This window comes from Loxodonta africana, chromosome 16 (genome assembly GCF_030014295.1).
Source record: "Loxodonta africana isolate mLoxAfr1 chromosome 16, mLoxAfr1.hap2, whole genome shotgun sequence".
Classification (NCBI taxonomy): Eukaryota; Metazoa; Chordata; class Mammalia; order Proboscidea; family Elephantidae; genus Loxodonta; species Loxodonta africana.
In genome coordinates, this window is record NC_087357.1 from 9,477,305 (window position 1) to 9,493,709 (window position 16,405).

The 16,405-nt window shown below is 44.1% G+C and overlaps 1 protein-coding gene across 1 annotated transcript in view; it reads left to right on the plus strand.

Moving 5' to 3' along the window:
* The first annotated feature begins 2,615 nt into the window (after nt 1-2,615).
* The window catches only part of ADAM12 (ADAM metallopeptidase domain 12), a 377,170-nt gene continuing 363,380 nt past the window's right edge, over nt 2,616-16,405 (plus strand). The window contains exon 1 of the mRNA XM_064269188.1: nt 2,616-2,702. The gene's annotated coding sequence lies outside the window, so the exon portion shown is untranslated. The remainder of the gene's footprint in view (nt 2,703-16,405) is intronic.

Consider the following 16,405-nt stretch of genomic DNA (forward strand, 5'->3'; position numbering starts at 1 on the left):
AACCCTCATGGGCTGCTACTTAGCACTTGGAAAAAAGCTTTGCAACTTCCAGGTTAAAAAAAAAAAAAAAAAAAACATTCAGACTTCTCCACTCATGGGCAACAGCTGAATATGAAAGAATCATAGGGCTTGGATAATTAGGAGAGTATAAAGCACCCAGCCCAGTACACAGCACATGTTAGACGCCCCGTAAATAAACAATTTAACCGGTCAGGGTGATTCAAGTGCAGCAGCTGGACTTGTCCAAAAGCAAATCTGTTCCATTGACCTCAAAGGAAATAACTTGTAATTCTGCTCAGTGTTTCTGAAATTCTATGGAACACAAGGATCAGAATCACCTGGGTACTTGCTAAAAATGTCCTTCCCAGGCCTTCCTAACCAGAGTCTCCAGTGTAGACGACAGGGGACCTGAATGCCTCACCAACATCCCAGGGGATGAGGCAGACTGGGAACATGTGGCATTAGATCATTTCATGCTCACGCCACCTAGGAGGTGTGTTCTTTCACATAACAGGTGCTAAACTTGGAGCTTGGAGGGCAGGGCTGAAGGCACGCTGTAGCTGCAAACAGAGCTGATTCTGGCCTACTTCTTAGCTGTATGGCCTTGGGGACGTTACTTAGCCCTATAAGCTGCTGCTTCCTTACCGGTAGACTCAGGATTTGAAAATTAAATAACGCACGTGAAGCACATGCTCACGACACTCAGATTACATGCAGTATGTAATAAATAATACAGTAATTAAACCGCCTAATTCCTATTACATTGATTAAGTAACCAGTTCACATTGTTCAATACCTGATTTATTGGTTTGTCCTACCACATGGAAAATTCTCTGAAGGCAAGAGGCATTTCTCCCTTCTCAGTTCCTAGTCCCTAACACAGTGTGGTGCTCATTGATGAGAGATGGAACGGACAAAGGAAAGTTGGCAACACAGAGCTGGTAAGTGATAAGGCTGCATCTACACTTGAACCCAGGCCACCTGTTTCCAAATTGAGTGTCTTCATATCCTGACACAGAGAAGGGGGCCAATGTGTCTGCCTCTCCGTTGTTTTTAAATTTTATTGCGGTAAAACATATGTAACAGAACACTTGCCATTTCAACCTTTGTGGGCGTAATTTAGGGCCACTAGTTTTTTTTTTTAGTGTTCATCACACTGTGCAAACATCACCATTGTTTGTGATTTTTCCATTGTCCTTAACAGAAACTCATCCCCCCGCCCCAAGCAACACCTCGCTCTCCCCCTCCTGGTCCGTGGCCACCACTGTAAAACTTGGGTCCTCTTGGTTTTTAAACAAGTCCTGCACCTTGTTCACAGGGTTCCTCTGGTTCTTGGGAACCCTGCAAAAACCTGGGGTTGGGAGAGAGCATGGAAACGTTACTTCCCAGCAGTAAAAGATGGCAAAGAAAGGGTTTTCTCAAGAGCTGGTTAACCCCCTATTAGAATCGGGTCTCAGGCACGAATTGAGCGTAGGTCACAAGACAGATACCGGCGCGTCTGACCCTGGCTACACAGTGGAATCACCTGGGGCTGTGAGAGCTATGCAGGCTCTTCCTTCTTAGGGGATGCTGATTCAGTCGGTCTGGGTGGGGCCAGCGTTGGATCTTTGAGCTGCTCTTAGGAGTCTTAACAAGTCTTCAAGCTTGAGAATTGGAGGCCAAGCCCTAGGATTGGAAGATGATACCTCCATTCAGTTTCTTGGTGTTTCCCAAACCCCCAGGCCCCAAGGCCTAAAGAATCTCATTCCAAAGGTGTGGGAGGGCGCCTGGGAATCTGTATTTTAACAATCCCAGCTGCTGCTTATGATCACGCAAGCTTGGGAAGGGACACCTTACACGTATCTGCGTCCTTGCCACAGAAAAGCAATGTCAGCCAAACCCAGTCACGTAAAACCTACAGCCACATGTGTAGAAGCGCAAGGCCCAGATACCAGGTGCGTGCGCGTCCAAGCTGAAGTCTAGGGCGCTGGAGGTCGGTTGGGGGCGCAGGAACGGGCTGGGGGAAGGGGGGGTGCAGACCTGCTACCGGCGTTCCGCGGGCTCCCAGAGAGCCGGGAGCGCAGCCGAGTCATCCTTTCCAGACTCGGACTGGAAAGCTGGCCTGGGCCGCGTGTGTGCTCTTGGCACCGGGCTGGGGCCCCGCGGCCACATCATCCTCGGGTGGGGATGCGTGCGCGGGGAGCGGTGCGCCGCCATCCAGCCACGTCGGTGTCGCCGGAGCGCGCACCCAGGAGGCCCCTGCGCTGAGCCGCCCCGGGGGGCACCGCCCAGGGCCGGGCGGGGGGCTGTGCGGGCTCTAGGACCCGCGGGACGCCGTCGCGGCGGGCGGGGGCGCCGCGAGTTTGTTCCGTGGTGATGCGGCCGGTGACTGCGGCCGCGGGTCCACTGCACAGGCCGGCCCCTCCACTAACGCCTTCCCGCCCCGGCCAGCTCGGCGCTGTGCTTATTAGTGCAGCGGTCGGGCCGGCTCGGCCCACGCGCGCGCACCGGAGAACTTTCTAGTGCAGCCCGGCCGCGCTCCCGGCACCGCCCCATGCAGCAGGGGCGCCCGCGGGCCCCGCCGCCCGGCCCCCGCCCGCTGCCCGCGGGGGACCCGCTGCCCTGAGCGGCGACCATGGCTGCGTGCCCGCCGCCCGCGCCCCGCGCCCGCGCCCTGCTGCTCGTCCTGGCCGGGGCCCTGCTGGTGCCGCGCGCCGCCCGAGGTAAGTCACCGAGCCGGCCGCCCGCGCCGTCCCCGCCGCCCGGTGTCGCCCGCCGTCTGCGGACTCGCCCCGGGTGCACCGCGCGCGCCGTATTGGGGGAACCCTGAGTGCCGGAGCGGCCGGGGAGGCGGCGCTCAGGGCGCAGTGCGGAGATCCCCTAGGGGGCCAGATCCCAAAGGGGACACCTGGCCCGTGGACCCCTGCATTGTCTCGGGCTGCTCCCTAGCGCTTTCGGTCGTGGCTGAGTGTTTCGGATGTCTTTGGCCCGCGTGTCACCCTGGATCTTGACAGTTACACGTGTCGCCCGGGATGCTGCGCCTCGGGTCGTCTTACTCTGTCCCTTAGTGAAACCCCCCAGTCCAGGCTCCGGGTCCACCCTGGACCACGTCCCCTTTCCACCCCTGTCCCCACGTGGTGCGCTTCGGGGACGCGCAGGAACCACGCAGGTGAGGCAGGTGTGCCCACCGCGCTCCACAGAGCTCTCGGTTTTAGTTGTCAGTGGACTCTTTCTTTCCCCTACTCCTTCAGTTTTCTTTCCCTTCGGACCGCGCTCTAGCTGGCAAAGGCGGCATAAACGAGCTGAATTTCCCCCACTTCCTGCCTCTCCATCTCTCGGCTGTAAATGATGCTTCAGTCAGCCTTGTGTAAAGCTAGAGCTCCTTTCAGAGTTAAACCAAGGTGCAGACTATCTCTGTTTTACACATCTAGATTTTCCCAAGTTGGATTTCTTTAAAATGGGGCACCTGTGGCTCCTTCTGTTTGCGTAATGAGCGCTCACCCAGCAGGTGCCTTTTTGAAAATTCGCAAGCTTGCCCAGATCTCCGCCGACGCCTTCTGCCGCTAGGGGCGCCGTCGGTCCACCTATGAATGACCGGCCTTGGCCTCAAACTCGACGTTTCTGCGATTGTAACAGGCATTTGTTTTCCAACAACTGGCCTTAATCACGAAACTTTACCATTTCATGGTAAGTTTTATTTTTCAATTGCCCCTAATACACCCCCCCACCGCGTCTAATGTAATAATGGCTAGCACCCAGCTTTTGTTTAAATCCACATAAGGATGAAGACCAATTTGGGACGTAATGATTAAATAAAAGAATTGCACAAAGCAAAGGAGAAACAAGGAGGAAGCCAAGACAGAATGCTGCTGACTGTTTAGTTAAAAAACTCCATGGCCTAGAGATAAACAGAAGTAGTGGTCCAACGTGTTTTGAAAGGCTTGTGTGCAGGCTGGTTCTTTTGAATGTTTTTTTAGGAAAGAACTTTTGAGAAACCAAAATAGAATTGCAAGAGTATGTCTGAGGTGGTCTTGAGTATGTCTGAGGTGGTCTTGAGTATGTCAGAGGTGGTCTTGAGTATGTCTGAGGTGGTCTTGAGTATGTCAGAGGTGGTCTTGAGTATGTCAGAGGTGGTCTTGAGTTTGGCACATGCTTTACAAAGGAATGGACAGTATTATTTTTTAGAGGAAAAATGTTTATTATTTAATCAAGCTAATATAAGAAATTATTTCATGGGGGGAGAGAGGCAACCTTTATGTTGAGAAACGTTTTTCCTCAGGATAGGTGTGACTCAAAATAGACAAATCCGTTAGGACATAATTTGTGGATGGGTGACATACTGTGATATCCCAGTATTCACGGCTGTTTACCTTTGAAATCTCAGTATCAAGTCTTAAACCAGGCGGTGCCCCAGATTATACCAATGAGATTGTTTAAATATCCAAACATATAATGAAACTTTTCTTTGTGTTGGCATGAGAGAAGGAGGAATTACTACTTGTTAAGGGAAGACTGTAGCCCGGGGCTTTTCTCCAGCCCTGATAGCTACCCTGAGCTCTAGAGCAATTACTTACTTGGTACTTTCAGGGGCAACTCAGCCCTAAACCAAAAAAACCAAACCCACTGTGGTTGAGTCGATTCTGACTCATAGCGACGCTGTAGGGCAGACTACAACTGCCCTGTAGAGCTTCCGAGACGGTAAATCTTTATGGAAACAGATCGCCACATCTTTCTCCCACAGAACGGCTGGTGGATTAAAACTGCACCGGTCCCAGGACGGAACTCTAGATGCCAAACCCTCCATTCCCAACTCCATTCCTACCCAATCTTTCCCAGCTTAGTGATAACCTCCCCTGCCTTCTGCACACGCCTTATGCCAACACCTGCGTCGTCATCATGAGCCAGTAATCTCCAAAACTTCTCCCATTTTCATTGTTACCTCCCCAGTCCAGGCCAATTCAAAAAAAAAATCCCTTCTGCAGACGCCTCTTATCGGTTCTTTAGTGGTCCCCGAGCATTCTGCTGACTTACTTTTTCTGCCTGCACAGCATACTGTCCCCAGCATCACAGCCAAAGTCATCATTTTAAATCATGAGTTGGATCATGCTGGCTTCCTGTTTAAAACTCTCCAGTGGCTTTCTGTTGCTCCTTGGAAAGAAAATCCAAACTCCTGGATGACCTAGTCCCTGTTTCCTCTCTGATCCCCTTTCATACATCCTCCCCCTTGCTCACTCTATTCCAGCCACACCGGCTTCCCTTATGTCTAGTCTCCCAATATTGTGTTGCCATAATTAAAAAAAAAAAAAATCAATGTTTACACTGTGAAGACTTTGCAAATATTGTTCATAGTTGAGCCACACAGCGTTCTATGATTCCATTTCATCTCTCTTTCAACTTTTTGGTTTTTCCTAGAGTTAATAATTGCTTTTTTTTTTTCTTCCCTGCTTGCTTTGTTTTCTGTCTGCCAATATCCACTTTGCTACCAAATTATCTGGGAGAACTACTGAATGCTTTCCAACATGATCAGACACGTCAGGTAATCTGTCCATTATTTTTTCTTGGAGGCATCTCTCCTTGGTGGGTAAAACCTGTTTTATCCTCCTGTTTCAACAGGAACTGGTTGCTTTGTAGCTTTTCCTCCCAGGACTCCCCTTACCAAGATGCTGGAAGTTTCTCTCGACTTCTTCCTGTGTTGGATCACCTGTTTTCCGAATACCATAACTTCCTATTTCCTAGTTATTCCCTGTTTATGTGACACACATCTCCTCTGAGGAAGGGTGTGTGGTAGATAACATTTTCTGATAACTTGTGACTGTTTTAGGAATGCTTTCAGCTGCAAATACTAGAAAATAGGACTTGATCGATTTTTTCAAAAAGCGATTTTTTTTTTCTGTTTATGTAACAAGGAGGGGTGAAGTACAGAACCAGTACGGTGGGTTGGTGATACTGTCAGGGACCCCAGTGCTTTCTTTTATTTGTATCTGACATACATAGAAGTTGACTTTTGCCTCATGGTTTCATGATGGCTGCTGTTCCTTGTGGCAGTGTGTCTGCATTCTAGGCAATAATAAAGCAGAAGGGGCAAAAGGCAGAGGCAGTCAAATCTTTTTTTTCAGGAAAATAAAAATATTTCCAGAAACTTTTGTAGCAAATTTTCACTTAGATCTCTTTGGCCAGTATGTGACACAGGCCACTGCTAGCTGTACAGGCAGATAGAAAAGTGAATAGTTTTTAGCTGTACACATTTCTGCTTCAAACAAAAGAGTTCTATGAGTAAGAAAGAAGGTTGGAATGGCTCTCTGCCAATACTCTGTGTGTGTAAATACATGTATGTTCTTGGGTGCCATTGATTTGATTCTGACTCATAGCGACCCCATGTGACAGAGTAGAACTGCCTCATAAGGTTTTTTTTTTTTTAATTATTGTGCTTTAGGTGACTTGTTTTAGTCATCTAGTGCTGCCATAACAGAAATACTACAAATGGATGGCTTTAACAAATAGAAATTTATTTTCTCACAGTTTAGCAGGTTACAAGTCCAAATTCAGGGCGTCAGCTACAGGGGAAGGCTTTCTCTCTCTAGTGGCTCTGGAGGAAGGTCCTTGCCTTCAATCTTCCCCTGGTTGAGGAGCTTCTCAGGTGCAGGGACCCCATGTGCAAAGGATGTGCTCTGCTCCTGGTGCTGCTTTCTTGATGATATGGGGTCCCCAACTCTTTGCTTGCTTCCCTTTCCTTTTATCTCTTGATAAAATGTGGTGCGGGCGATACCCCAGGGAAACTCCCTTTACCTTGGATCAGGGAGATGACCTGAGTAAGGGTGGTGTTACAATCCAACCCTTATCCTATCATAGAATGGAGGACAGTCACACAATACTGGGAATCATGGCCTAACTAAGTTGACACATATTTTTGGGGGGATACAAGTCAATCCATGACATGCCTATAGGGTTTTTTAAGCTGTAATCTTCATGGGAGCAGATTTCCAGGTCTTTTTCCCATACAGCTGCTGGGTGGGTTTGAACTTCCAACCTTTGGGTTAGCAGCCAAGTGCTTAAAAAAAAAAAAAAAATTTTTTTTTTCTAAGTATAAAATCCCAAGATGGAATTCCTATTTCGTTAGTCTTTTTTAAGGCATTTCTTCATTACCTCTGTGCCCGTTGCTGGTTGAGAACTTGGTGGCATTCTGATTGTCAGCCCTTTAATTGTAGCTTTTAAGTATTTTTCTTGGAAACTTTTATCTTTATCCCTAATCTTACATTTAATGGTGCTGTGTTCTGGTGATGTTCTTATCAGTAATTTTCTTGAGTACTCAGAGGGCCCTTCCAGTTTGAAAATTCATGCTGTAAAGTTTACTATACTTTTTTTCTTTTTTTTGGTATTATTTCCTCCATGATTTCTTTCTTCCTGGTTTTCCCCTTTTTCTGAAATTGCTATTAGTTGGTTATCTTGGCCTCCTGAAAAATCCCTCAATTTTCTTACTATTTTGTCACTTTGTGTTTTTGTTCTATTTCTCAGAGAGTTTTTTAATTTCATTTTTCCATCCTTTCTAGTCACATTTTAAAATTTCTGCTATCATATACTTAATATCCCATAAATGGTTCTTGTTCTCTGAATGTTCCTTTTTTTTGTTGTTGTTGTCCTTTTTTTTTATTGGATACAAGATTTCTGTGAAATCTTTGAGGTTATTATTACTTTAAGTATTCTTTTGTTCACTTCATTCTCATTGACAGCTTTGAGATTTTTTTCCCCCTGACTTTCGTCTGTTACTTTCTTCAAATGTCTGGCTCTTGCTCTCTGTCGATATTTAATAACGAGGCAGTAAAAAGCTGTTGGGAAGCTGTGTGTTCTTCCACAGATGGGTTTTCTGAATGGCAGGCCTCCATTTTGTTGGGGTACCTCCATATATCGCTGATTAGTCACCTTTTTTCTTGGGCTGCTTAGTTTCCCCAAAGAATATACTTCAGCTTCTCGCTGCTGAGGAGGTATAAGCCTGGTCCTAGGGCCTGGGAGCTGAGCAGGACAGTGGGGTTAGAGAGGGTACCTAGCATTTCAGCATTTTTTTTTTTTTTTTTTAAACTTAATCCTGTTGTTTTCTATTTGGCCCTCCTCTGCAGGCTTGGGCCCCAGTTCTCTCTTCTCAGATAGATAACCACTCACCCTTCCTTTTTCTGTCTTCTGAAGTTTTGTTGCTTTCTCTGACTTGTTATGTTCTCAGGAAATCTTGTCATTTATTGCTATTGTTGTTATAGGGTTTCAGAAAGGAGCTCAGACAAACCCCTGTGACTCTGTCATGTGTGTTTAGAAGTCACCCTGTGCCGTTATTACCAAGCTCTCCATATAGACATTTCCCTTTTCTCACTTGTCATTGAGCTTTCTCTATCCCTCCCTTGTTGAAACAGAAATTAAGTCCTTTTTAAATGTTTTAAAACTTTATTTTAAACATCTATAAAAACTCAGTCAACATACACCTAATTAGATGGATGCCGCAGCTGTGGAAACTGTAAAGCATGCGCCGGACTGCAGCTCCCACAGCTCAGGAAGCACCCCCACCCCAGACTGAGACGATGCTGTAATGAACTCATTACAGTTGCAGAAAATGTTTGTTTTGTATCAGAGTGTCTTCCAGAGGCCTTTTTAAGCTAAATTGTTCCTGCAGTAAGGATGATTTATAAAGACAGGTGTGAGAAACATTTTCAGATGTTTCTCCTGTAGCCAATGAGGAGCTCCAGAGCCCTTTGGCCATGGGCCCACCGTGAGCTGTGTGAAGCAGAATTGTCCTGTGTAATGTACTTTCATTATCGGGGTCTTGGGCAGTGAGAAAGTGAAATTGATATAATCTAGACAGAATGGTTTAGAAAATGAGTTCTGTGCATTTTTAGTAGCTGTGTCTTTATATATGTTTGTCTAGTGTTCCACTGAGCCTAGGGTTTTTATACCCACGCAGAGTTACTTAAAAAGGCATTTCTCGAGTGGCTCAATGCCAGGCTCTGTGCCAGGGTCTTTGCCTGCACCGTCTCATGCAGTCCTCATGGAACGATCTCGTGATGGGTCTTCTTATCACCCTCAGAGGGAACCATAGCTTCGGATGCTGAGATCACGGTAGGTGGCAATCCCGGACCTCCAGGCTGTCCTGTGATGGAGGCCAGCTTACACCACCTCCGTTGTGGCAAGCGTTTTGTAATCTACGTCCTCTGACTTCAGAGTAATTGTAACGTCTGTAACAATGAGGCTGCAATTTAGTTAGGTTTCAAACAGAATGGCAACTGCGTTCAAATAAACTTCACTCTCCCCTCGAGATGTACACGGTGAATATTGGGCCTTCTGCCAGGCTGCGCTTTGTCCTGTCTTTGGCTCAGTGTTTATTCTATGTCACCATGCCTTATTTAATGCCCAGTATTTTTTTTTTTACCTTGCCTCCAGTTGGTAGATGATGTGAGGAAGCTGAAAAACTCAGCATCACGTTGATATTTTTTTACCTGTTAAGCTGTCATGGCATCCCAAGGCTACATTTAAAGCTCACTTTCTAGGTACTGAGTAAATAATGGGGCCGCCTCAGAGCGCTGCCTCCAGGCTCTCTGTTTGTCTGCTCCTGAGGCTTTGCACCCCGCCCCCCACCAACTTCAACGATCCGTTCTTTTCCCAGTTGCCGTCCAGTCGAGTCTGACTCATGGGGATCCCCTTGGTGTCAGAACAGAACTTAGCTCCACAGGGTTGTCAGTGGCTGAGTTTTCAGAAGTAGATTGCCAGGCCTTTCTTCTGAGGTGCCTCTGGGTGGACTCGAACTTCCAACCTTTCAGTTAACGGCAGAGCGCTTTAGTCTTTTGCCCCATCCAGGGACTCCAGTTCATTCTTAAAAATGTTGATATACCTTGATAATGTCTTCTCTAGCAGCGCTGACCTCTGCTTAACCAACGTTTCCTTGTTTTGCCATGTTTGCAGTTAAATTCAGGATAGGATTTAGGCATTTCTCATGAAACCTATGCTTACTCGATCTGAATCTGAATGTCATCTGAGAACCTGGTTTTGGTGGGTTTTTTTTTTTTTAAGTCTGGGTTTTTGGTAGCGTTTGCGGGGCTTGGCGTAGGACTTAAAAAGGACTTAGAGGGTGTTATATTTGAAAGTGTGGAGCCCACCTGGCACAGTGGTTAAGATCTCAGCTGCCAACCAAAAGGTCAGCAGTTCGAATCACCAGCGTCCTTGGAAGCCCTATGAGGCAGTTCTACTCTGTCCTGTAGGGTTGCTATGAGTCAGAATCGACTTGACGGCAATGGGTTTTTTTTTGTTGTTTTTATATTTGAAAATGCAGCTGTGTGGTGGCTTATAGGGTAGATGTGTTTCTGAAATGAGGGACTAAGGAAATTTTTGAAGTGAAAGTCATTCTTCTCAGTAAAGTTTTAGTATTGCTTGAGATACGAGCTCATGAAAAATTTTGGCTCTGTCATTCATTCTCCTATAAAATGTGAAATGTTTTAAAATATTGAAAAAAAAGCCACAGAGTAAGTTATACAGTCATATGCTTGCCAACCACATTTTACCATATATGCTTCAGAACTTAAAAAAAAATTTAAAGATGCAAATTGTTGAAGATGTGTTTATAGCCACCTCCATCCTTCCCACCCACCCAGGTCTCCTTTCTCCTTCTGTGGAGGCAGCTACTACTCTGAAGCTGAAGGGGGTGTGTGTACCTACATACACATTCCTGATCAATATTTACTATTTTTGCATTTAAGCATGATGGAAATGGAACCCTGTAACTTGGTGTTTTCAGTCAGTATGTCTCAAGACTCATTCACGTCGAACAGGTGCTTGGTTTGCTTCTTTTCACTGAATGGCTGATCCCCAGCTTTGGGATGCCGCAATGCTGCGGGAATTCGAGCCGCATCTCCTCCTAGGCAGGCACGTCCTCTAGGGAATCTATTAGAAGTGGCTTTGTTGGGTTTAGGGTGCACCAGTTTTCTACTTTAATGTGTTTTTCCTCAATCGTTTTACATGTTGATTCTAACAGTTAAATGCCTATTTGTTGAAGAGGTCTGGTCACCTCCATTCTTGCCAATACAATCGTCCCTTAGTCTCCATGGGGGATTGATTCCAGGACCCCCAATACCAAATCTATGGATGCTCAAGTCCCTTATGGGGTAGTATTTGCGTATAACCTATGCTCACCCTCCCATATTCTTTAAAGCATCTCTAGATAACTTATAATACCCGATACAATGTAAATGCTATGTAAATAGTTGTTTCCTCACAGTTGAAGGCTTGCTCTGGAAGGTAGTCCTTCTCTTCCCTGAGTGTCTGGAGCTCTTCTTCTGCAACCAGGGACACTGCCTGAGCATCAGCCGATGCCGATTTGCCCATGACCTTGAAGTTCTCCAGGCTGTGGCACTTGACATAGCTAGCCAGCCATACCCCTCACAAGCCTTAAACACCTTTCTCTCGTTGTCTTTTCTTTTTTTTTCCAAATATTTTTCATCTGTGATTGGCTGAATCTGTGGGTGCAGAATCCATGGATACAGAGGACCCACTGTACTTGGTATTTTCAGACTTTTACATGGTGCCAATCTGGGTGTGAAATGTTCCATGTTAATTGGAATTTTCCTGATTATTAGACACTCTAAGAGCCTTTTTATGTGTCAATATGTTTTTGCATTTCTTTTTTAATAATTATTTATTCGTATCATTTGTCTGGAGTCCCTGGGTGGTGCAGAAGGTTAGTGTGCTCAGCTGCTAACTGAAAGGTTGGAGGTTCAAGTTCACCCAGGAGTGCCGCAGGAGACAGGCCTGGCGATCTGTTATATTTCCAAAAACTCAGCCGTTGAAAGCCCGGTGGAGCAGTTACACTCTGACGCATGTGGAGTCACCGTGAGTCCCAGTCAACTCAATGGAAACTGACGCTTTTTTTTTTTTTTTAATTCCGTTACCAATTTAATAAACCTGTCGAGTGGAGTCCGACTCGTAGCTACCCTGTAGAGCACTGTAGTGAATACTTTAATCATTTTGTGTTGTTAAACCATCCTTGAATTCTTAGAATAATTCCACTGTGATTTGGATGCATTCTAAAATATAGTGGTGGGTTGCATTTGCTAAGATTTTATTTAGGGTTTTTGCCCCTGTAGGGCAATGTTCACCGCTGACATTGGCCTATAACTTTGCTTTCTCTGAGTGGGCTTGTTAGTTTCCATTTCAAAGCTGCTCTAACCTCGTATGAGTTAGGGAGCTTGTATCTTTTTTCCTTCTCTAGGATAGTTTGGCTGAAGAGCTTATTTGTTTCTTAAAGTTGTGGGAACTTGTCCTGAAACCATCAGGGTATGGGGCTTTTTTCCATCAGAAATTTGACAATTGATCCAGTTTCTGTGAGGTTATAGTTCTATTTATGTTTTATCTTTCTTTTTTGAAGTAATTGTTGCATTTTTTCCTTTTGTACATCTTTTTTATTTTTGTTTTCTATTTCATTAATTTCTGTCCTTTGTTCTACTTTCTTGTTCTAACTTCTGTTGAAGGCTTAGTCCTTTCATTTTCAGTCATCATATTCTTTGGCTGTATTCATGAAGGCCGAAATTCTCCCTCCAGATCTCGCTTTCATTGCTTCCCACAAATTTTGCTCTCAGTTTTGTGTCCCCATTCATCCTAAGTGGTCTATAACTTACATTCTGATTTTTTTGTTGCCCCTAAGTTGTTGAGACATGTTTTCAGTGCTTTGTGTATGTTTTGCTTTCTTAATGCTTGAGTGAGGAGGTTAGTTCCCTTGTTCTTGGTACTTGATTTTATTTCATTATTGTCAAAGAAAATGCTCTGTGTCCTACTGACTCTCACATATTTAAAGCTCTCTTCATAAGCTAACACATAGTTAGTGTTTATAAAAGTTATATAGTATTTGAAAAGAACGTGTATTCACTAAGTATTGGGTATAGAATTCTAGGTATGCCAATTAGATTAGGCTTGTTAACTGATGTCAGATCTTGCATTTTGAGTAATATTTTTGCTCAATATATCTTTTTCTATGAGATATTTTAGAATTTATTCCATGTCGTATTTCACATGTGTCTATTATAAATAACATATATACTTAGGTTTTTAAACTTTAATAATTGCTGTTTTTCAACCACAGGTTTCTTCCATTCACATTTATTGTGACCTTTGATACTTGCGGACTCTTCTCCCATGTTATTTTATGTTTTCCATTTACTATCGCTATTTCTGGACACCTTTTTCTTCTTTCCTGTGTCCTGTTGCTGGAGAATTATTTACAACTACATTCACCTAGTTTTATAATTCAGAGGTTATACATTTCTATTTCTACATTTTTTAGTAGTCACCTTTAAATTTTTAACATTTGCACTTCAGGTAGCAAAGCCTAAAGGTAGTCTTTAACCCTGGTCTCCTTCCAGATACTGCTGCCGTAGGCTAAGACCACTTTAGTGCCTTTATTATAACCTCTCCCATCTTTAGTTATAATTGTCCTTTAGTGTTTTAGCTCTCCCATCTTGAAACATATCTCTTACCAAAAAATGTATTGCAGTGGTTGTGGTAGGTTTTGTTTTTAATAGTCAAAGCTTATTTTGATTTACACGATGTAACTAGTTCCTTTCTTTTTTTTTTTTTTTGAGCATCATTTCTTTTTCTTTTTTTTAAATTGTGTTTTAGGTGAGAGTTTACAGAGCAAATTAGTTTCTTATTCAGAAATTTATATGCAAATTGTTTCGTGACATTGGTTGCAATCCCAACAATGTGTCAGCACTCTTTCCCTTTGCATCCTGGTTCCCCGTTTCCATTCATCCGGTTTTTTCCATCCCTTCTGCCTCCTCGTCTTTGCTTTCAGGCAGATGTTGCCCATTTGGTCTCACATACTTGACTGATCCAAGAAGCACGTTCCTCACGTGTGGTATTGTTTGTTTTATAGGCCCGTCTAATCTTTGGCGGAAAGGTGAACTTTGGGAGTGGCTTCAGTTCTGAGTTAGAAGGGTGCCTAAATGCCATAGTCTCGGGCATTCCTCCAGTCTCTGTCAGTCCAGTAAGTCTGGTCTTTTTTTGTGAATTTGAATTTTGTTCTACATTTTTCTCTTGTTCTCCCTGGAACCCTCTGTTGTTATGCCTGTCAGAGTTGTTGTTGGTAGCCAGACACCATCTAGTTTTTCTGGGCTCAGGCTGGTGGAGGCTATGGTTCATTTGTCCTCTGGACTAATATTTTCCTTGTGTCTTTGTTTTTTTTCATTCTCCTTTGCTCTGGATGCAATGAGACCAATGAATGTATCTTAGATGACCACTCACAAGCTTTTAAAAACCCAGATGCTACCCACCAAAGTAGGATGTAGAACATTTTCTTTATGAGCTGTGATGGTTCAGATTGTGTGTCAGCTTGGCTGGGCCATGATTCTCAGTGTTTATATGTGATCACCCCCATGATGGAATCTGCTGTAAGCAGCCAGTCAGTTGAAAGGGAGTTTCCTTGGGCATGTGGCCTGCATCCAAATAGAAGTGAATATTCTGGCTTTTGCCTGCACTGGCTCCTGCAGCTGCCTCTTGTTCATCCCACATCTGGTTCTTGGGACCTGAGTTAGCAGCTTTCCTGCCAGTCTTGGGATTCGTCAATCTTCACAGCCTGTGAACAAGAGCCCTGCTCTCCAACCTGCCAAACTTGGGTTCACCAGCCCCTGCAGCTACATGAATCAGGAGAAGCCTCTATCCTGATCCACGGACTTGGGACGTTCTAGCCTCTACAATCGTGTGAGCCATTTCCTTGATGTAAATCTCTCTCTATATATATTTATACACTTCACTGGATTTGCTTCTCTAGAGATCCTAGCCTAAGACATGAATTATGTTATGCCAGTTGACCTAGATATCCTCCAAGACCATGGTCCCCAGAGCTCAGCCCAGTAACTTGGTCCCTCAAGGTGTTTGGATGTATCTAGGAAGCTTCTGTGACTGTTCCCCATTTGTGCTCTATTATATCTATCAAAATACATGCTGTACATACAAATATGTATGTAAAAATACCCACAGCCTAATCTATATGTACATAGTATACTCCTATATGCCCTCCTTCCCCTATTCAGCATATGTATCTGCTTTTAAGTTATTTGTTTTTACTGTTGTTGGGTTGTATATGCTATAGTATTTACTGTCCTTGCCTTTTTTTTTTTTCCATTGCACATCAATTCTGCCTTCTGGATATTAGTTTGCTTCTTATCAAAGCAATCCTCTGTTGATTAGCAAATTATCTGTATCTGTTTGCCTGGACAATGTTTATTGTTTTGTCTTTTCTCATGAATGCTAGGTTAGCTATGTACAAAAGCCTAGGTTGACGATTTTCTTGTAGCAAATATTATGTACTGTATCCTGACCTCGGCTGTCACTGTTGAGAAGCCTATGGTTTAACAATTATCCCACCGCACTGAACTTACCTTTTTCTCTGGTTGCTTTTAAGGTTGTTCTTTGGGTAAATGAGTGTGTGTTTCTCTAGTTTCACTACTAGGTGCTTCATATAGATTTGTTTTTGACGTATCTGTATCTGGCCTTACTGTGCTTCTTGAATCCAATCAATTACGGAAATTCTTGGCCATTATCGCTTCGATTATTGCTTTGTCCTATATTACCATCTTTGGTACCTTTATTGTATGTAATTGTATCAAATTCTGTCATTCTTGCTTTTATCTTCTCTTTGTCTCTTTGTCATTCTTTGGTTTGTATTCTGACTGATTTCTCCAAATTTAAATTCCATTTTACCAACTCTTCTCTTTAGCTGTGTCTAAATTGCTGGTTAAATTGTCCATTGGCTTACTTTACATTTTCTAGTGGCTTTAATTTCATTTCTAGAAGCTTCATTTTGTTCTTTTTCAAACCTTCTAGCCCTTTAAAAAACAATGTCCTTTCATGATCTTTCACTGTGGTTTCTGTATATTCTTCTGTGCCTTGGTCATATGTGTGATTCCTTTCAGATTATTCTATTATCTCAAGTTCGTAGGGTGTTAATTCTCTATTATGGTGCACTGTCTCTTCCAGTGCCTTACAGATTTGAATTTTGAACTCATTTTTGGCTGTTTCCCTCTACCACTACCTCTCCGTGGGAGTCCTGTGCGCCCTGGATTATGAATGGTCCCTACAGAACAGAGTTTATTTACTTATGATAGGTGCCTCAGGGATTTCACATGTTTCAGCCTAGTTTTTAATGTTAATTTCTTATCTTGGGAATTTTACATCACATGGCTGTTATAATTTTGGTCTCCATACCCATGGGAGACTCCCCCACCTCCTACCATATCTCTGGGTAGAGATAAACCACTTTTCAGTTTCCCTGGGGCATTTGGTAGCAATTTCTAGCTCCTGTGACATGGCAGTCCTGAAAGGTCCTGGCTTTAGACAAAGGCCTCCATTCCAATTCCTTATCTCATGTGTTCAAGATCACATATCCTGTCATTAAAATTGCAGCTTC